General features: G+C 43.7%; 1 long non-coding RNA gene across 1 annotated transcript; it reads right to left on the reverse strand.

Annotated features, from left to right (window-relative positions):
• Window positions 1–4: 4 nt before the first annotated feature.
• LOC141572723 (uncharacterized) lies at window positions 5–21,569 on the reverse strand. Its single transcript, XR_012498135.1, has 3 exons — window positions 20,498–21,569; window positions 7,355–7,543; window positions 5–794 (listed from the first exon to the last, which is right to left on the reverse strand). It is a non-coding gene; the product is annotated as an uncharacterized LOC141572723 (long non-coding RNA).
• Window positions 21,570–21,919: the final 350 nt, after the last annotated feature.

Here is a 21,919-nt window from a genome sequence, read left to right on the forward strand (position 1 = left end):
TGTGTGTGTGTGTGTGTGTGTGTGTGCGCGCACGCACGTGTGTATTTGCTCTTGATTTCCTTCAGTAACAATGAATGGTGCTTCCTTCTGAAGGACTTAGTCTAATTAAAGGATTAAGAGGCAATAGTTTGGATTCAGATCATTCTTTCTGTTCTATAGCCAACCATACATTTTTTGCCAAGTAGGTATTATATGATTACATTCCCAAATCATAGACTTGGTTTGGTTCGGTTTGGTTCAGTTCGGTTCAGCTCAGCTTGGCTCGGCTTCGATGGGGAAATTGTTTTAATGTCCTCTCTTCCACTGAGCAGTGGCACCCATGTGTTCTCAGGTCTTCTCCCCAAGACTGTGAAGTTTAAGAAGTGAACTGACTCTGGGGACAGTTTAACCTTCCAGCTCTCCCAGGAGGCCCTGCAGTCAGTCCTCGGGGAGAGCAGGCAAGCAGATGTATCTCTGTTTGGTGGTGCTGGAGGGCAAATCCTCTAGAGTGGGATCTGCCTTGTTTATAACAATCAGGAGCTCCTCACAGGGTTAAAAAAACCAACAACGTGGGGACTCTGAGTTCAGGAAATTAATTTTATCTGAAAATCAGTCTGTGAACTGGGACTGCCTTTTGAAAGTTCTTAAAAGTATATAAATAGTACATAAATGTAAAAGATACCTTTCAGTCCCGCCCAAACCAAATGGTGTCATCTTGTTGTGTTTATACTGCCGTCTGCCACACCCGGGCGTCTCCCTGTGTGCTGGTTACCCAGATAACTTCAGACTCCTTCACACCCTCTTTGGGACACAGCCTGAAAAAGAAAATGCATGCTTACAACTTAGAGGTCCAGCCCTATTGTTTTCTCTGCTTGTTTCTCCTCTCTTCCTTTCTTTGTTTTCTTTATCTCTTCCTTCTTTTCTTTTTTGTCCTTTCTCCCCTGTTTATTCCCTCATCCTTGCTCCCTCCTTCCTTTCAGTTCCAGTTTCCTTCTGACCCCCTTCTAGTTGCCTCCTGCCCATCCTGCTCCTGCAGGCTTGGTGATGGCTGGCCTGCTTCTGACAGACCTGTCAGAGTAGCTGCGGGGGTGCGGCCGGGCGGTGCCGGCTGTGTGCTGTTCTCCACTTGATTTATAGATTGGTACCGGATAACACACACAAAGTCTGATGACCTTTTGCCCTTGATTTTTAACTCTCGGGGTCAAGTATTAGAAATGGAGCATGGCCCCGAGATTCTTAAAATTGAGAAAATACATGAAGAATGTTTGGTTTGAGTCTCTTAAGAATTCTGAATAGTGTTAATGGTTTTAAAAAAATGACACATAACACAACCCACAGAGGAAATTCTTATGACTTCAGAATCTGAGGTCTAGTTTTTCAGTTTTATCATGGCCCCCAGGGTTTGGAGTCCCAGGCTATGGTCCAGTCTAATAAAGCACCAAAGATTTTTAAAGTCACTCTTCTTTACAGAAGACACATGCCCAAGTTATCTCTCCCTGTCCTATCTTGTACATGAAATGAGTTCCAGAAGGGAGTGGAAAAGTATGAAACCTAAAGGGAACTCTCTTTTAAATAATATGTGTATAATATATATATCATATTGAAACACAAACAATATATAAACTATATATGTAATATATATGTATGATATATATCGTATATAAAACACATACAATATATAATATATATGTAATATATATGTGTGTGTGTATATATATATATATATATATATATATATATATATATATATATATTGACTGGGATTGTGTTTTTATCTTTTTTTGACTTTATTAACTTTAACTTTCTTTACCAATAAAAATGGGAGCCAGGAGAATATATTGAATTGTGTGCAGGAGGAGGCAGCAAGTGGGTGTTTAGGAAGCAGATGAGATGCATCCAGGTCAGTTCGGATGAAGGGGCCAGCTAGGAAGACGAGAGGAGGGAGGACCTGAACGGAGGCTCTTGGAGTTGGGAATTCCAAGGCAAGATTGGAACACAGCAAGATTGTTTAGAGAGAGCCTGTAGACTGTGAGTTTCATTATTTCAATGGGCTGCAGAAAGAATTTCTGAATGATTTTAGGAATTTCAAGGTGGCCTGAGAAAAGAATTACATGCTCAGCAAAGAGCAGTGTGACCATTTGCTTCAAAGGACATAGAATCTTAATTTTCTCTAGAAATCTGCAGCTTTCATTTCCCCCAGATGTCTCTTTTTTAAGCCACTTAGTTTTCTGGGTCTAAATGCAATTTAAAACAATGAAATAAATACATTTGAGAATTGCATTTCATAGGCGTGATGTTTCTTAAATTGTTAACATACGAATCCTATTTTTTTTGCCTGAAATTATTTTACTTAGTAAAAATACATTTGTTTTCTTCAGTGCTTTCCTTGGCATCCTTCAGTTTTCAGAGGGAAAGCAGATTCCCAGGAAAAGATGTATCCAGTGAAGTGGTTCTTAAATGTTACCCTTAATTAGCACCTTCTTTACTTTTCTGTTAATTTTACTAGATAATAATAATTACTGCATGAGGTCATGTGTGCCTGGCCCTAGGCCAAGCACGTTAAATAAATCAGCTTGTATAGTCCTCCACCCTGTAAATAACCCCTATTGTTATCCCCTTGTACAGATAAACTCTTTTGTAAAAGGGCCAATTTCAATTTTTATAACTAGATTTCTAGCCCCAGAGAACCAGTGATGCTTCAGTCCCCTCACCCTGGTCACAAACCCGGGCTCCTCTTGGCAGTCTCCCTGCACCTGCCACATCCAGTCTCTCCTGTCTTTAGTAAAACTTTCTGAGTCTCTTACTTCACATGTCATTGGTACTTTTAAATGTGAATATATTTGAAAGCAGCTGGCAAACTAAAGAGTTTTACAGTGAACTGAAGTTAGTATTATATGAGCTGTAGAAGATACTTTTGGATACTCTGCCCATTAGAAATTCTCAATGGATTTTCCTTTCCAACTTGGTCAAGAGATTGGTGGGAAATAATTGGGTAAGTATAATAACTCAACTTAACACCTGTTTGCCAGCCTATGGGGAAAAAAAAAAAGACAGAATTTCTTCTAATTTGCAGAAAATACTGATGCTTCTGAAAGAGAAACCAAAATGAGCATTGGTTGTAGACCACAGTGCATATCTCTGCTTCTCTCCTCCCTCACCTGTTGGCTGACTCCGGCAGCAACAAGCTGGGACCTGTCGTTTTTTTTTGTTTTTTTTTTGTTTTTTAGAAACAGCATCAGAGAAATGTTTAGGCACAATCTATCCGAGTGATCTCAGCCGGGACCAGCAAGCAGTGTCTGTATTTAGATTTGAGTAAGAACCTCCCCACCATCACCCTGTTTATCTCGTGGGTTCTGCAGCCACTGCAGTTTGGAGCCTGTTGTTCTAGCGTGTGGGGGTGGGGAGGTCAGATCAGTGTTCCAATGTGCGATTTTATAGTGAACAAATTAGTATCATGTCCTCATAAAAAGGATGACTAGACTCATTGCATAAAAGTATACTGTCTAGTTAGGAAATATTGAATACAGTACAATGGCATGCACAACGCCTTTATGGGACCAGCTAAGAGGGGGGTGGGGAAGACAGGGAAAGAGCAAGTCAAAAAAGGTAGGTGGGAGCAGGGTTGCATTTGGGCTGCCAGAGTGTTGTGTGCAGTTGCAGCGTGTGGCCTAATGTGGACATGCTCCCTGAGCTTTCCTCCCACCTGAGCTGAATTTTTGTATAAACACTCGCAGTGGACTTTTAAGGAAAACTGGTGAGTTATTTAACCGAAGGAAGAATTTTGTAATTATTAAATTGTTGCATCTTAAATTTTCTGTTTGTAGTTCCTGTATTGTTTTTTTGTTTTTTGAAAAAGGTACATGGGTGCTGAGAAGCCGTTATTTGTTCTAACAGCATTTGCTAAGCCCCAACTTCGGACTAAGCCCAGGCCAATTCAGGACTGAGTGATGAATCCATTACGGGGCCCACTCACGGACCAGATCTACCAACTTGTGCCACACCCTGGAGCACCGTCAGAGGGATGTACCCACGAGCGACCGCTGCAGTGGCTAGGTGGTGTTTTGTCACCTGTGGCATTCCTGCAAATGTTAACTAAGTTGGGGAGTAAGCTGAAGCAATACTTTGCTAACTCATTATTTGATTTGAACCTGAGGAGTGACTTTCTACTAAAATCTCCCTCATTAACATTTCTAACTCCATATAAATAAGCAAAATCATACACACATTCCCCCACAGAGGGTGAATTGAAAATGTGTTCTGCCTAAGTGGGGAGTGTGAGAAAAATAGACCCCAGCTTCTCCCGCTTAACCCACCCCGCCCCCATCCCTCCTGTCACCAGCATATCCGCTGAGGGGACTGGGTGTAGAAGGACGGGGAGCGGTATCCAGGAGGTGGCCTGACTTCACCTGTCAACCAGGGGACACCCTTTGGACCCGGATGGAACAAAAACACATTAACAAACGCTTGTTAAAGAAATGTAAAATTGCTAAAGGCAAACTCCAACTCCAGCCTTCCGACGCGGGGAAGATGAGGTTGTGAGAAACCCGGGGGTCAGGACCAAAGTGCCTTGGCTGACGGAAGCGTCCTCATGGTCACCCTCATCCTTACCAGTTATGTGGCTTCCTCCAGGTGAGGTGCTTTATTCCAGACTATTCTCGTCTTCTTCCTTCAACTGTCCTAGACTCCCTAAAACGTCTTTCCTGAGTGTCCTTTCCTGAATACTCCTTGGCTCTTCCTCCTGCCATCAACTAAGTAAGTGTTGTCTGAGAAAGAGACAGGAAGTCCTTGAGTGTTTCGGTCAGAGATTCCATCCTCCCTCTCTGTCTACATTCTGTGTGTGTGTGAGTATCTCCAATGCTTTTGCTTCTTTCTAAACAGTTCTCAGGTCCGTATCTCTGTCCCCCACTGGTCAGTCTCAAGCTTCCATCCAGCGTTTCCCGCCAACCATCGGAGGGCCCCTCAAATTCAAAAGGTCTGAAAGGAACTCTTGTTCATCCTTCCCAGGCTAACCTTCTGTACCCTTTTATTGCTATGGGTACCCCCGTGCTCTCAGTCTCCCTGGCTTTCACATCCAGGGTCGTTTACAACAGTTCAACCCAAATAAGTGACTGTCATCAGTGTCCTAAGTTAAGTCTTTGCCCTAGGAACTCATACCATATCACTCCCTCCCTCTTGAACCCTCTGCCTGGTCAGTCCTGCCCCACAAGTCGCGGATCTATCCCTCCTTTCCATTCATCCCGTTCATTCTGTAAGAATTCTTCCTGGACCATTGCACCCACTGCCGTGAGGGTCCCCCCACACCTGCAGTCTCTCACTCCAGTCGTGACTGCAGCTCTCCTGTATCACCGCCCTGCTCCCTCCTGCTGGCCTTCTTTTCTCTACGTAATAGCCTGGAAGGCTTGCCTCTGGTGTCATCATCAATTTCTGCAGCCTTGCCTCACCCAGCCCCCAGAAACAATCTCTCCGTTTTTTGAATTTTTGTAGGGCCTTCTGATTCATCCAAGTTTGCCCTATATTAGGCTTTTGGATGTCTTATTTCCCCCCTTCAAGACTAGGGCAGGTAGAGAGGGATTCTTAAATGAAGGAGCGAAGGAAGAGACCACAGCTAGACAACCCGTGCTCTGCAGTGCACCCCACGATGAAGATGTCTAATCGGGTGCACTGCTGCGAGCACAGCCCCCACCGGGGGTTTCTTCAGATCCCCACACTATAACCAGTGGAGGCGAGACCTCCTCCCACAGCTTGAGGGCTTGAGGATGAATTCCTCCCTACTTCTCCCTTAGGCCTCCCCTGTGACTGTCACCCTGCCACTGGGATCCCAAATGACCCCCTCCCAGGGCCCTAGTTTCAAGTCTCCCTCGAGTGGCAGCTATAGGATTAAACAAAAAAAAAGGACCTAGCAAAATAACAGAAAGCCCTCTGTACATTTTCCTCTCTTCCTCCAAGCACAAGAGAAAATGAAAAATAAGCATTCCCGATGAACAGTCAGGTACCCCAGTCATAGGGAAGCAGCAGGCATCCTCGCCCTCGCCGCAAGGAAGTTCTTGCAGCAGCTGTCCTCCCAGAGTCATCACCAGAGCCATCACCTGGGCTCCTCAACCACTTTTGACAGCTGCAGCCTCTCTTCCTCTTGACTGACAAGCTGTAGGATGAAACAGCAGGTGCGGTCAGGTCATCCTGAAGACATCAGAGTCCCAGGAGGGCTTAGGGCTCCCCAGGAAAGGAGGGAACCTGTGAGCAGACCCTGGGGCAGGGTGGGGTGTGGTCACTTTGACTCAGACTTCTCAGGTGACAGGCTTCAGGATCCTGCCCCCGTCTGGGACTCCTAGGCGGCCCTGGTCAGGCAAGTTGTTGCAGATTAGCCTTGTGGGATTACAAAATGCTGCTGCGATGGGGCAAGGCACTGCCAATGTGAAGGGAACACAGGATGTGAACTGCTGGCTGACGGAGAACAAGTGTGCTCTGGCCATATAAGCCAGTGGATCTTCCAAATCAGAAGAGCCTGAAACAAGCAATCCTGACAACCCTATAAGAACTGCATTGTTGCATTTTTCCTCATCTTTATACATGAAGAAATAGGTTCAGAGATGCTAAGTGCTTTGACCAAGGTCACCAGTTCATAACGTGGCAGATGGAATGGCTGTAGAATGGAATTGAATAGCTTCAACCCCTTTTTGATCCTGAAAAGGTTATGGATACTATGTTTGATTTTTGTTTTTAAATATTGGATTTATTCTTCTCAACTTGTGACTTAGTCTATTTGGGGATGTAAGGTACCTTCCATAGCAACTACAGTGTAATTCATATGTAAGAGAAGAGGGATACACAATGATGTGGGAGAACACCATCAGATGTGCTCATTCAGTCACTCCACAAACCTTACGTGGCTCAGGCTCTGTGCCAGGGGGCTAGGGACACAGATACGACAAAGACATGGTCCCAGCCCTCAAGGAACTCACCATTTAATGAACCGTGTCATGAAAGTTGGAAAAACGAAAGCCGTATGCTTCCTCTAGATATTCACAGTTTTATGTATCCAAATTCAGAAGGATGTTGTCCACTTAAAAGGTTTTGTGAGCCAAGGAATGTTCATTTGGTATCTGTGAGCAGCAAGACCCCTCTGTGTGGAGCCATGAGTGTGACAAGTCAGGTAGAAGGAGCTGGTGCCAGAGGACTGTACGCCCTTCAGAGAGCAGTGAGCAGTGATGGCCTTGAAACCCCTTGGCTGAAGCTAGACTTCAGTGTTTGCAGTTCTGCTTCGTAGATCTTAGAGTTTTAGAACTGGAAGGAACCTTAGAATTTCACCAGAAAGATGCAACTCAGATCAACAGTGTGGTGCAAAACCACCCCAGACTGAAGGAAAGAGACTAGATACCTTCTTGTGTCCTCTCCCAGTCCCTGGGCTGGGCCTTCTTGCTGGTTCCTAAGTGCTCAGGCCACAAAAACCACTCCACCGCAAGTCCACTGTCTCGGATACAATGTGAGTCTTGAGTTTCTTGGGCCCAGTTTCTTTTCTCAGTCTTGTTTGCCCAGGATGGTAGAAAGAGGCTTGTGCCATAGAGATCTAAATATAATGAAGATAGATAATAATATTGTACTATCATTAAATGTAATGTGATATTGTTACACCAGCAATCATATTACAGTATATTAATGTATCACAGTAACATGTTGTACACCTTAAACATACACCATGTTACACATCATATTTATTCAAATTTTTTTAAAAGAGGCTTTATCATAATCAGGGAGGATTCCTGGCTGATATGTGCATTGCATTGTCAGTTATTAATGGCATCCTTTATTAAGCTGGATGCTGTGTAATTATTTTCTCATTTATTCTCAGAACAACCCATAGGTAGGTATGATTTTAAAAATGAGAATCCGCTTGATTGACGTTTTCTCAAGATCACACATCTGGTAAGTAGCCAAACCAGTACTGGATCCCACAGCTGCCTGACTGCCGAGCCCCCTCTGTTTCCTCCATTGTACAGAGCCTCCGAGCTATCCTGGAGGCTCATCATGTGAGCACGTTTGGGAAGAAACACAATATATTCACGATTCAAAACTTAGCTCAGCAGCCACCTGCTTGCTTCCTTGACCACTCTTGGTATGGATTACATGTCCCTCCCCTTTGCTTCTTTGGAGCTGAGTGTGTGCTTTTTTCCAAACTTACCACTGGAGACACTTTTTCCTGATGTATCCCCAACACCTCACGCTGTGCCTATCCCCTAATCCATGTTTAAGAAACATTTTTGAGTAAATAAATGATGGGATTAATGAGTGAGGAAATAAAACGCTTTTCTCTTATTCCCACATGCCTCTGTATTTTGAGGCAGTGGGCACCTGTAGACCCAAGAAATCTGTACCTGGCACTCAATGTTGTATTTTTAAAGTCAGACTAAAGGAAGTGTAATTTATAAACAGTAAAGTCACCAATTTTAAGTGTGCAATTTGGTGAGTTTTAAGAAGTGACTACAGTTGTGTAATCACAACTAGTGTGATACAGAACATTTCTGTCAGCCAGTAAGTTTCTTTGTGCTTCTTAGTGGTCCCCTCTCCCCATGCCCTGGCCGTCGGCAGCCACTGATATGCTTTCTCTCACTATAGCTGTATTGTTTCTAGGATTTTACATAAGTGGAATCATTTCAACTTAGAACAATGCTTTTGAGATTCAACAGTGTTACTGTATTTGTCCGTAGTTTGTTCATTTTTGTTACTGTATAAATTACATTGTATGAATAGATCAGTTTATCCATCAGGTGAACTTTTGATGTTTTTGCAGTTGTGTATTCTTTGTGCATAAAGCTGCTATGATCATTCAAGTACAAGTTCTTATTTGGACATATACTTTCATTTCTCATGGACAAATACCTAGGAGTGCAATGGCCAGGTCATATGATAAATGTTTGCTTAACTTAGATACTGCCAAATAGTTTTCCAAAGGCTGCCATTTCACATTCTCACAGGCAGTTTGTGAGAGTTCTGTGTGCTCCACACCCTCACCAACACTTGATTTGCTCAATCTCTTTAATTTTAGCCATTCTAATACATGCATAATAGTACCTCATTTTTGCTTTTTTTTAAATTAGTTTCAGGTGTACAAAGCAATGTAATAGTTTGACATTTAAACCCCTCATAAAGTGATAGCCCACTCCACCCCACACCCCCACAAGCCACTACCCCTCTGACATCTTATATAGCTGTTACAATACCATCAACTATCTTCCCTATGCTGTACTCCACATCCCATGACTATATATACCTATATATTTAGTTATAGTTGACATTCAATATTATTCTACTTCAGCTCTTCAGGTGTACAGCGCATTGGTCAAGCATCTACACAGTCTATGAAGTGATCCCCCTGGTAAGTCCAATGCCCATCTGGCACCTTACATAATCTTTACAACATTGTTGCTTATATTCCCCACACTGTATTAACTATCAATTTATATTTCTTAATGCCTTCACCTTTTTCACCCTGCCCCCAACCCCATTCCCTTTTATCACCCTGATAGATCTAGTACCTATTTGGCACCATACCTAGTTATTACAATATTATTGACTATATTCCTTATGCTATACCCTACATCCCATGACTACTGTATAACAACCAATTTGTACTTCTTAATCCCTTCCCCTTGCACCCATCCTTAACCCCCCTCCCATCTTAAAGAAGTCCCTCGAAGATTCCTTGTAATTCTGATTTGGTGGTGATGAACTCCTTTAGCTTTTTCTTATCTGGGAAGCTCCTTACCTGTCCTTCAATTCTAAATGCTAGCTTTGCTGGGTACAGTAATCTTGGTTGTATGTTGTTGCTTTTCATCACTTGGAATGTTTCCTGGCACTCTCTTCTTGTTTGCAGAGTTTCTGTTGAGAAATCAGCTGCCAGTCTTGTGGGGGCTCCCTTGTAGGTAACTAACTGCTTTCCCTTTGCTTTTTTAAAAGATTCTCTCTTTGTCTTTAACCTTTGGCATTTTAATTATGATGTGTCTTGGTATTGGCCTCTTTGGGTTTATCTTGTTTGGAACTCTGTATGCTTCCTGGGCTTGTATGTCTATTTCCTTCACCAGGTTGGAGAAGTTTTCTGTCATTATTTCTTCAAATAGGTTTTCAATTCCTTGCTCTCTTCTCCTTCTGGTACCCCTAATGCTAATGTTGGTACACTTGATATTGTCCTGGAGGCCCATTAAACTCTCAAGTTATTTCATTCTTTTTACTTTCTGCTGTTCTGGGTGGGATTTCCTGCTACCTTATCTTCTACATCACTGGTTGGATTCTCTGCTTCATCTAACCTGTTGATTCCCTGTAATATAGTCTTCATTTCCGTTATTGTATCCTTTATTTCTGATTGGTTCTTTTTCATGGTTTCCATCTCCATTTTTATGAGATCATTGAGCATTCTTATAACCAGTGTTTGGAACGCTGTGTGTGATAGATTGCTTATCTCCATTTCACTTAGTTTTTTTTCTGGAGCTTTGTTCTGTTCTTTTATTTGGGACATGTTTCTTTGTCTCCCCATTTTGGCTGCCTCCCTGTGTTTGTTTCTATGTATTAGGTAGGGCTGTTATGTCTTCCAGTCTTAGTAGAGTGGCTTTATGTATTAGATGTGCTGTGGGGTTCAGTGGTGCAGTCTTTCTGGTCACCTGAGCCACGCGCTCCAAGTGTGTGTCTCATGTGGGTTGTGTGTGCCCTCCTCTTGTAGTTGAGCCTGGCTTGATAATGGCACATCAATGTGAGGGACTGACCCTTCGGCTCACTGGTTGTGAGGACTGGCCTTGACTACAGTGGAAGAGTTGTTGTGCAGGGGCTGATCCTACAGAGTAGAATCTGCCTCAGCAGGACTCTGGTGCCTGCCTAATCCACCCCTTGGGTGTGTCGTACTTGGAGGCAGCTGGGTAATGCTCCAGCTTGTTTTGAAGCTGCACCACTGTGGGCACCAGCCCCAGGACCACTTTGGAGGGGATCCACTGTAGTTCAAGTTCAGCCCCAACCTGTGCCTTACATGGGGCCACCCAGCAGGAGCCGCAAAGCAATCCACAGATGGCTGCCTCCCATGCTGTGCTTGGAAGTACCTTGAGAGGCCGAGCCACGAACCATGGCTGGCTACCTGTAGTGCCATGCTTAGGGTTGCTCAGCCAGAGGTACAGGACATGCTCAAGCCAGATGATGTTTGTCTGGTTTCCATGAACCTTTGAGAGACCCTAGGAAAGTCTGCAGCTTGAGCCAAGGCAGACAGTCTACCTGAAAAAGCTACTGGAAGCAGCCTGGGTATGCCAAAAGTTGGGCTCAGCCAGGTTTCAAATCGCCGGGGTGTGGCAAACTAACAGCAGAGGCTCAAAAATGGCGGCTGCCTGCATCCACATGTGAGGTAGGGGGAGGGCTCAACAAAGAAACAATGGCCTCCATCAGCTCCCCTGTCCAGGAGAAAGTCACCTCTCCAGTCCCCTTCCCAAGCCAGACAACTCAGTTCCACACCGTAGCTCCCTACCACCTCTCCAGCCACTGCCCCAATACTGGAGCTCAGAGCAAGTGACTCCGTTGGTGGGTAAGTCCACGTGCAGTCCCTTTAAGAGGAGAGCCTGGGAGTGCAGCCACTCTCAGTCTCAGTCACAATCTCCACTGGTTTTCACAGCCAGAAATTATGGGAACTTCTCTCCCCAGCACTGGAACCCTGGGCTGAAGAGGGGCTGGGACGTGTTGCTCCTCTGGGGGATGGGGGACCCCCCCACTGCTGAAATATACCTCCTGATCTTTAGTGGTCACATGTGGGTGTGAGACCAACCCATTCCACGTCTCTGCCCTTCCTACCAGTCTGGAGGTGGCTTCTTCTGTGCATCCTTAGTTGAAAGGCTTCAGTTCAGCTTGATTTTAGGTGATTCTTAATAATGGTTGTTTTGTAGATTAGTTGTAATTTTGATATGGTTATGAGAGAAGGTAAACATAGCGTTTACCTACTGCACCATCTTGGTTGTTCCCCCTTGTTTTGGCTTTAATTTGCATTTTCCTCTGATAACTAATAGTGTTGAACACCTTTTCGTGTGCTTATTGGCCATTCTTACAGCTTCTTTTGTAAAGTGTCCAAATCTTTTACCCACCCTTTCATTGCGTTTTCCTGTTAATACTGAGTTGTAAAATGATTGTCTACATAGAAAACCCCTAGGAATCTAACCCCAAAGCCTCCTTTAAGTGAGTTTAACAAGCTCACAGAATACACGGTCAACACACAATTATATTTTTTATGTTGTAATGAACTAGTGGAAATAAATATTAAAAACATAATTCCATGTACAAGCAATCAGAAACATTAAATACTGGGGACATCAGCAAGATGGCAGACTAGGAATCCCTAGGCCCTAGTCCTCCCATGAAAACATCAAATAAATAACTACAGGCTAACTAAAATAACTTTATGGGAGCTCTGAAAACCAGCCAAAGATCTACAGAAATCAAGAGAACACCAAATCAAGAAAGAAAAAAAAAAAAAAAACTTAAAATGGTAGGAAAATTCATGATGTTTTTACTTGCCCGCGCCATGCCCCCACAGTGAAGTCAAGAGGAAGTGGCTCAATCCCCAGTTCTGACCCTTGAGCTAGAAAGAGTAAAGTGGAAATTGTAACCTTCTAGCTTATCTGTGGGCTGCCCAAGAGACTCATATCTCTCTTGCCTGACACAGACCTCAGACAGGAAATGATGGCAAAGTTTGGATCTTAGGCTATAAGCCAAGGAAGGAAGTGGTGGGCACCATAGCATGTAAAACTGCAGAGGAATTGCAGATCTATATATGCCTGAGGGCAAGAGATTGTGGGCAGAGGAATACAACAGAACAAGCTGGGTCCCCGAGAAGAAGCTGGAGTGAGACTCTGGGAAATTAAGACATTTAGAAGCAGCCAAGGAAAATGAGGAGAGAGGAGCCCATACAAATAGGCCCAGTCAGGACACATGCCCAGAAAAAGCCAGAGGAGCTCTTAAGCCTTAACCCTGTGTGGATTTCTAGGCTCAGGGACCTGCCAATTAGTAAAGGTCTCCCATGCCAGTCTGCAAAGACTAATAAGGTGGCTATTTTTTCAAATGCCCACTTTACAGCAACGGATCACAAGGCATGCAAAGCAACAGGGAAACGTGACCCATTTAAAAGAACAAAATAAATCTCCAGAAACAGTCTTTGAAGAAACAAATAATAGAATTATTAGACAAAGACTTTAAAAAACAATTATCTTAAATATTTTCAAAGAGCTAAAGGAAAACACAAAGAACTGAAATGAGGAAACCTATATATGAACAAAATGACATTATAAACAAGGAGACAGAAATTTAAAAAATGAACCAAACAGAAAATTCTGGCCTGAAAAATACAATAACTGAATTTTCACTAGAGGGGTCCAATAGCAGATTCAAATAAGCAGAAGAAAAAAAATCATTGAAGACTTGACATTTAAAATGATTGCATCTGAGGAGCAAAAAGGAAAAACAAATGAAGAAAAATGAACAGAGCCTAAGAGACTTGTAGGACATGAACAGGCCAACCAATCAATGTAAGCAGTATGGGAGTCCCAGAAGGAGAAGAAAGTAAGGAGCAGAAAGAATATTTGAAGAAATTATTACTAAAAACTTACCAAATTTGCAGAAATACATGGATATAAATCCAAGAAGCTTATCAAACTTCAAGTAGGATAAACCCAAAGAAACTCACACCAAGACACATTATAATCACACTGTTGAAAGCCAAAAATAAAGAGAATTTTGACAGCAGCAAAAGTGACTAGTCACATAAGAGATCTCCAGTAAGACTATCAGTAGATTTCTCAGGAGAAACCTTGCAAGCCAGAGGGCAATGGGACGATATGTTTAAAATGGTGAAATTAAAAAACTGTCAACTAAAATTTCTATACCTGGCAAAACTGTACTTCAAAAATAAGGGAGAAATTAAGATATTCCCAAAGAAAGAAAACCTGAAGGAGTACATTGCCACTAGACATGTCCTACAAAAAATTCTAAAGGGACTCCTTCAAGTTGAAATGTAAGGACACTAGAGAGTAACTTGAAGCCATATGAAAACATAAGGTTCTTTGTAAAGGTAAGTACATAGACAAATATACAAAATAATGTTGTTATAATTTTGGTTTATAATTCCAATTTTTATTTTCTATAGTATTTAAAAGACAAATTAATAAAAATAGAAATCTACATTAAGGGACATACAATATACAGAGGGTGCCAAAAAATGTATACACATTTTAAGAAAGGAAAAAACTATTAAAATTGTAATACTCAATATATATCAATAACAAGATGAATACAAGTCACATTTCACTTCTGCAATTATAAGAGGTGCTCAAAGTGGTTGCCATCAGGGTCTAGACACTTCTGATTATGGTGAACTACTGCTTGAGTAATGTTGACCAAAGTGTCCACTTGTATACATTTTTCTTGGCATCCCTGGTATAAGGACATAAACTGTGACATCTTTAACATAGAATTGGGGGGAGTGGAACTGTAAAGGAGTAGTTTTTGTATGTGATTGAAATTAAGTTGATATCAATTCAAGGTAGACTGTCATGACTTTAGGATGGTATATCTAATCCCCATGATAATCACAAAGAAAATATGCATAGAATATACCAAAAGAAAATGAAAAGAGAATCAAAATGTGTCACTACACAAAGTCAACTGAACATAAGGGAAAGCAGTAATGGAGAAAATAAGGGACAAAAAAGCTATAAGTATACAGAAAATAAGTAAAATAGTGAAAGTAAGTGTTTCCATGTCAATAATTACATTAAATATAAGTGGATTAAACTCTTCAATCAAAAGGCATACAATGGAAGAATGCACAAAAACAAAACAAAAATCAGGATCCAGCTATATGCCTAAGAGATGCACTAAAGGATCATAGGTTGAAGCTGAAAGGATGGAAAAGATTTTCCATGCAAATAGTAACCAAAAGAGAGCAGGGGTGCTAAGCTACTAACAGGCAAAATAGATTTTAAGTCAAAAACTGTTACAAGAGACAGCAAAGGACTCTATAATAATATATAATAATAAAGGGTCAATGCACCAAGAAGATATAACAATTATAAACATATATACACCAAACATCAGAGCTCCTAAATATATGAAGTGAAAAATCAGAGATCATAAAATATATAAATATATGACAAAATTGAAGGGAGAAATAGACAGCTCTATAATAATAGAAGGAGACTTCAATACCCCAAAGTCAATAGTGGATAGAACAGCCAGACAGAATATCAATAATGAAACAGAGGACTTGAATAAAACTATAGACCAATTGGCTCTAACAGACCTATGCAGGTCACTCCAACCAACAACAGCAGAATACACTTTTTTTTTTCAAGTGCACATGACATTCTCTGGAGTGACCATATGTTAGGCCACAAAACAAGTCTTAATAAATTTTTAAAAACTGAAGTCATATAAAGTATCCTTTCCAATCACAGTGGAATGAAACTAGAAATCAGCAGAAGGAAAATTTAAAAATTCACAAATATGTGGAAATTAAACAACACATTCTCAACCAATAGGTCAAAGAAAAATATCACAAGGGAGATTAGGAAATATTAAGACAAAAAGTATAACACAACATATCAGAACTTATCAGATGCAGTGAAAGAAAGCTGTGCATTCTTTCACAGCTTTCTTTCACAGGAAAAAGTATAGCTGTGAATGCGTACATTACATAAGAGAAATGTCTCAAATCAACAATCTAACTCTACACCTTAAGGAAGTAGCAAAAAATAAACTAAACCCAAAGCTAGCAGAAGGAAGAAATATAAAGAGCAGAGATAAATAAAATAGAGAATAGAAAAACAGTAGAACATCATCAAAACCAAGGGTTGCTTCTTATTAAAGATCAACAAAGTTGACAAGCTTTTAACTAAAATGACTGATAAAAAGAGAAGATTCAAATAACTAAAATCAGAAATGAAAGAGGGGACACTACTACCAATTTTATACAAATAAAAGTCATATATTTGTATGCCAACAACACACAACCTACTAAAACTGAATCATGAAAGAATTGACAATCTGAATAGAGCTGTAACTAGTAAAGAGATTGAATCAGTAACGAAAAATCTCCCAACAAAGAAAATCCCAGGACCAGATGTCTTCACAGATGAATTCTACCAAACATTTAATGAAGAATTAACACCAATCTTTCTCAAACTCTTCTAAAGATTGAAGAGGGGGGTAACACTTCCAAACTCCTCCTATGAGGTCAGCATTTATCTTGATACCAAAGCCAAAGACACAAGGAAAACTGCAGACTAATATCCATTGTGAATATAGATGCCAAAAAATCTTCCACAAAATACTAGAAAACAAAACTCAACAGCATATTGAAAGGATTATATACCATGACCAAGTGGAATTTATTCCTGACATGCTATATATATGTATGTTCAAATGATTTTTGACAAGTGTGCCAAGACCATTTCAACAAATGATGTTGAGAAAACAATACGGAAAAGCAATGGAGAGACACTCAGGTTCACAGCTCCAGCTTAGCCAAGCCTTTGAGTTATCCCAGCCCCGGTGCCAGACATATGGTGAAGAAGCTTCCAAATGGTTCCAGCTCCTGACCATTCAAGTTAATGACAGTTGTTCATGCCTTTCCAGCTGAAACCTCATCTGACGTCACGAAGCTGACATCCTCACTGTACACTATCCAAATTCCTGACCCATAGAGGCACTGAGCATAATAGGTTGCGCTACTAATTTGGGGGTAGTTCATTACACAGCTGTAGATAACTGGGGCACATCCCTTTCCCACCAGTCACCAGTCAGATACCAGACATACAGAGTGAATGGTTCAAGGACCAATGTAGACACCTAGTCTACGTGGAGATGTTGAATGAGGGGTGTGTTTCCCAGTGATGTCTTTCTCAAAGGATATCTGAGACTGCCGAGACATCCTAACTTTCTGAATAGAAATCTAGGAGCTACTGAATGAAGTCTCTTCACATGAGTTGCTCTGAACAACTCACTTCGGTGCTTGTGGCCAGTGAGGCTATTGAAGGCAGCCCTCTTGTTGCCCAACCAGCTGGCCCATTATACACCATCCCGTCTGCCCTCCCCAGTTCCTTCTTTCCTTCTTTCCTTCCATTTTTCCCCTTTCACTGAGTGCCTGTTATGTGCAACACGTTATTTTAGGTTCTGGAGTGTCAAAGATGAGTGCATACTAGCCATGTCATTTATTGTCTGCATGCTGATGCTTTGACATCTGGGGCTTCGCTGACTGACAGGCTGCTCTCCCAAGGTTAGCCAATTCCTACAGAGAGTAAACAACTCCCCTGCAGTGCGCTTTTCATACAAACCCACACCCCCTACCACCTCCTTGGTGGAGCTCTCACACTCTGGGCCACTATCCACCTGCCCTAATCACCCCAAGGCCAGGTGCCTGACAACTCGGGATACCTCTATGCCCCAGTGCCCACCTAAATTATTCAGGTTAGCTGATCCTGAGCCTGCTTTCCCTCCATTGCCCATTCCTTTCCAAAAAAACTACAATAAGGACTCTTGCCCACAGTTTCCTGTCTCCCAGTGCTTCCCCATATGGCCCTCATAGCTAGACGTGCCCCTCTTGGGAACTGTGAATAATTAGTTTCTCAAGGGTAGTCATCTCCTATTGGCCTTACTATACCTCACATTTTCTATGAATGTGCTATATTTTAAAACAGAGTGATACTCAGTCCCTGCCCTAAGGAAACTTACAGTTTAGTGTGGGAGAGGGGACTTTAAAATAGTAAGACTGGTACCATTCTGTTTCACAATCTGAGCATCATTTACACAGGTGCGTTCATATCGTGAAATCTCAGCCAGTGCTCAGTATCTCTGCACTTCTCTGTAGGCATACTGTACTTCTATGAACATTTTATTAAAATAACAAAACATAAAATAATGGTCATTTGCAATCCTTCCCTTAAAGCAATCTCATAAGCCAAACAAGTAAATATCCTCAGCTTCTCACACCAGAATTGTTGGCTGATGACAGAGCCCTCTGTGATGAGCTCTATCGTTGCTGCCTCATAACGTCAGTTATTAGCCTGACACTATTTACGCAGAAATCAGACGTGTATAGGTAGACTGAAGCGTGTTTTCCATGTTGTATTATTTACAGGCATTTTATAGTCACTTTCCCTTCTTCCTCTTAGGCATTTGGAAAGAAGAGTCAATAGGATAACACAATAGAAACATACCCCTTTGAACCAGCTGTTAGTTTTTCTTGTTGGTTTGTTGGTTTTTCCATCTAAATTTGTCTGAAACTTTAGCTTCTGACCAACTAACTAAAGATCATGTCAGTGCCGTAATCCTCCCTCCTTACAGAAGGAAAACTGATTGTTGTTCAGAGTGGAGTGGGAGAAAATTAATGCAGAAAAGGTTTATTCTTGACATGGAATTCGCCCAGCCCTCGGTGCTAGGGAGAAGCACACACGAACCCCAGAGTGAGCACGAGCTTATCTCAGCGCTGCCGTGAGGATGTACACACACAGGCAAGCCTTCCTCTTTCTGGACCACGGGGCTCTCCACCCTGTACACCAGGTAAGTGACTTGGTCAAATGTGTACAGCCAGCAGTGGCAGGTGGAACAGGTATTGTGTTTCCTGGCTCCAAGTCTGGGTTCTTCCACAGCAAAAGTTGGGGGACGCAATAAGAGACAATTGTGCATGTGGAGAGGGGGGATTCTGTAGTAGCCGGGATGTCTGATCTGGTTACTGCAGATCAGGTACGGAGCTGGTTCTGACCCCAAGAAAATGTGGGTTTCTGTACCTCAGTGTTTTATTACTGTTCATTCTCTCCGAAAAAAGGGTTTGGATATTGTCAGGGGTTCTACACCCCCCACATTCAGGAGCAGTATCGTCTGTAAACCCTATTCCTTTTCTCCTGGTCCTCAGGAGAAAAACTGTTAAACCTAAGATGTTGCAAAACTCTGTCCAGTTATCCTTGTGTCCTACCTGCTTCCAGTCCATTCTCATGACTGACAGAGATCTCATCACAGAGGACTCTGTCATCAGCCAACAATTCTGCTGGGGGAAGCTGAGGATATTTCCTTGTTTAGCTTATGAGGTTGCTTTAATGGGTGGATTTCAAGCCTATAGGTATATCTTAAATCCATGCTGTGTGGTTGAATCCCCCCCCCCAAATTATTCTAAATTAGGGACCTTGATGAATTTCTCCCAAATGACTATAAAGAGATTTCTGTGGGTTAAAAGAGAGGAACTCTGAGCGAAGCTTCTTGGAAGAAAGGCAGGGCTTCCGGTTGCTGACTAGCTGTGAAGGGTGGGGAAGAGGGCGGCCGGCAGGCCTGGGCTCAGTATCCTGGCTTTCCATCATACACCTCACCTGTAGCCAACAGGGTTTGCCCATTTGCTTTTCCCATTACCTTGAACTTTTTAAAGCGCCCTCTGGATGAGGAAAGGTCTGATGGAACTTGGGAGAGATGGGAGAGGAGAGGGCAGAGGGAGACCCAGTGGCAAGTTAGAAGCTCTTCCCCTGGTCTGGCGCTCTGGTGGGTGTGGGGCACTGGGAGCTGAGCCCCTGGCAGCCTGAGCCCCTGGGAACTCGGGAACAAAGGCATGAGGGCTAGAGAGGTGTGCTCAGGTCTCTGCTCTGCCACTTGCTGCTGCAACCTTACCTGCCTCATCTGGAAAACAGTTTAATACTAAAACTAGGGCTGCCTACTTTGCAGAGGGCTGTGTAGAGGCCTGGATGAGCCAGAGGATGACCTTTGCGAAGACTGCCAATCAAGTCACAGGGATAAGTCAGTGTGAGCAGCAAAGATGATGGTGATGATTTCCTCCTCCAGCCTGCTGTGAGGAGCAAAAGGCACCAGCAAAACACGGGCACAAACTGTTGCAAAGACAAAGGTCGTGAGCTGTGGCTCCACCAGCCCACTGGAGCGGCACCCAACTTTTTCTGGCCCAGCGCTCTGGTGCCCTAGAATCACTGAAATTCTTCAGTTTGGAATAGAGTAAGGAAATAGAACAAGGAAAGCTCTTCCAGGAGAAAGTTGTGGCGGCAGGACCCCATCAATCTTATTTAAATTTTCATCCATTCATTATTTTATAACAGTTCACAGTTGTTGTTTTTGTCATATATGAGGTGCTTTCACAAATACTGTATATCAGTAATCTTATGTTATCCCCATTTTACAGGTAAAAAACTGTTGAGATCAGGTAAATGAACTATTACGTAGGTGCAAAAGTAGTTGCGGTGTTTGCAATTATTTTCAATTGCAAATACCGCAATTACTTTTGCACCAACCTAATAGCAGCACGCTATTAAGTTGCAGCAATTTGCAGGTTCTGACCTCAAGTCCTGTGTCCCTGGAACCTAAGTTCAGCGAACTACAGATGGGCGGAAGGGGAGGGGGAAAGAAGGAGAGGGGGAGGGACAAAGTAGGGAAGCAAGCAAGGAGGAAAGGAAAAAGTAAAGAAAGGAAAGGAAAAGCCTTTTAAAAGAGGAGCAGAGAGCGCATTTTACGCAATACACACCGGAAGAGTAAGGCACAAGTCTGTGCGCCGACCGGTCCTCCGGTGCGTGGTACACGCGCGGTGCCCACTGTGCCTCGGAGTCGTCACACGCGGACCCGCCGCTCCCGTTCTGCTCTCCCGTGTCTGCGGGAACCCCAGCCCGCCCCGCCGAGGCTCCAAGCACTCGCAGGACCCGGCACCGCAGCCCCTATGTCTCGAGCCTTCTTGGTTCGGTTGCTTGCGGATTCACCGCGCCGAGTCTAAACAGATGAGTCTCTGGACCAAAACCAACTGACAGCGGTCCTGGGCTCAGCGCTGGCCGGAGCAGGTGTTGGCGATGCCTCGGAGGTCACCAGCCCTGGCCCTGTCGCTCAGCCTTCAGAGCCCTGGGCTTTGGGAACACTTGGGGGGTCTACGCGGAGCTCGTGAGGACTGAGGTCGCAATGACCAGAGAGGCTGAGGGGTCACATTGACCCCTCACATTTTAGCACTGCCCGCACCAGCGCACGCTTGCATAGTTACCCAAGTGAATCAAAACATGGGGACAGATTAATGAAGAAATGAAGTCAGCGTAAGAGCCCGGGTTCCCGCGTGCAGACAGCTCACGAGCTCGGGGCCAGGCCCGCACTAGCAATATGGCCATTAACAACCAGATCCTGGACAATCCCGGCTCAAGCGCTCTCCCGGGACGAAATGCAAAAAGTTAAACGATTGGGAACAAGAATCACAACACGTATCTTCTCTGACACCGCCTTCGCTGTTTTCTCCGTTTTTGCTATCAGTCTGTGGAATCCAATTTGACTTCTCTTCGCTCCTGGGGGCCGGCGCATCTTCCTAACCTGGTGCCTGGGCGCGGCCCCATTGCGTGCGCGTTCTGCTCAGGAATCGCGCAAGGAGGGACCAGAGGCTGGAACTGGAGTGGGGACGCCCGTGGCCGGCAAGGGGGCGCTGTCCCCTAGAGGACTCTGACCCTGCGGGCCACTGTCCCCACCCTGGCGCGTCCGTGGGTTAGAAAGGGTCGGTATTGAGTTCTCCCAAGGGTCTTGGGCTTCCGCGCAAGTCCTTCTGTGGGGATCCCTTCTTTCTTCCTTCCTCCCCCCACCCCCAACAAGCCGTCCTTCCCCGCCCGGCGTGGCCCTAGCTCCCCGCAGTTCCCAGGGCATTCTGGCGTAGGATTTTTCTAGAGGAATTTCTGGCAGAGGGCTCCAACACGGGAAATGGTCTAGGCTTCCCGGAGTAGGGAAGTCCGCCTAGACCGTGGGCACCTTCTCTCCGCAAACCTCCCCGCCTGCCAGCTGGGTCCCCTGCGCCAGCCAGCCCCGCGGTTGGTTCCAGGCTGCTCTCGGGCTGTGGGCATCCACATTCCTGCCTGCGCCGCGCCGCGACCCGCGCCCTTCGCTGCTCAGCCCCGCCTGGCGAGAGGTGCGGGTGGAGCGAATGTGC

Source organism: Rhinolophus sinicus, linkage group LG07, assembly GCF_036562045.2.
Source record: "Rhinolophus sinicus isolate RSC01 linkage group LG07, ASM3656204v1, whole genome shotgun sequence".
Classification (NCBI taxonomy): Eukaryota; Metazoa; Chordata; class Mammalia; order Chiroptera; family Rhinolophidae; genus Rhinolophus; species Rhinolophus sinicus.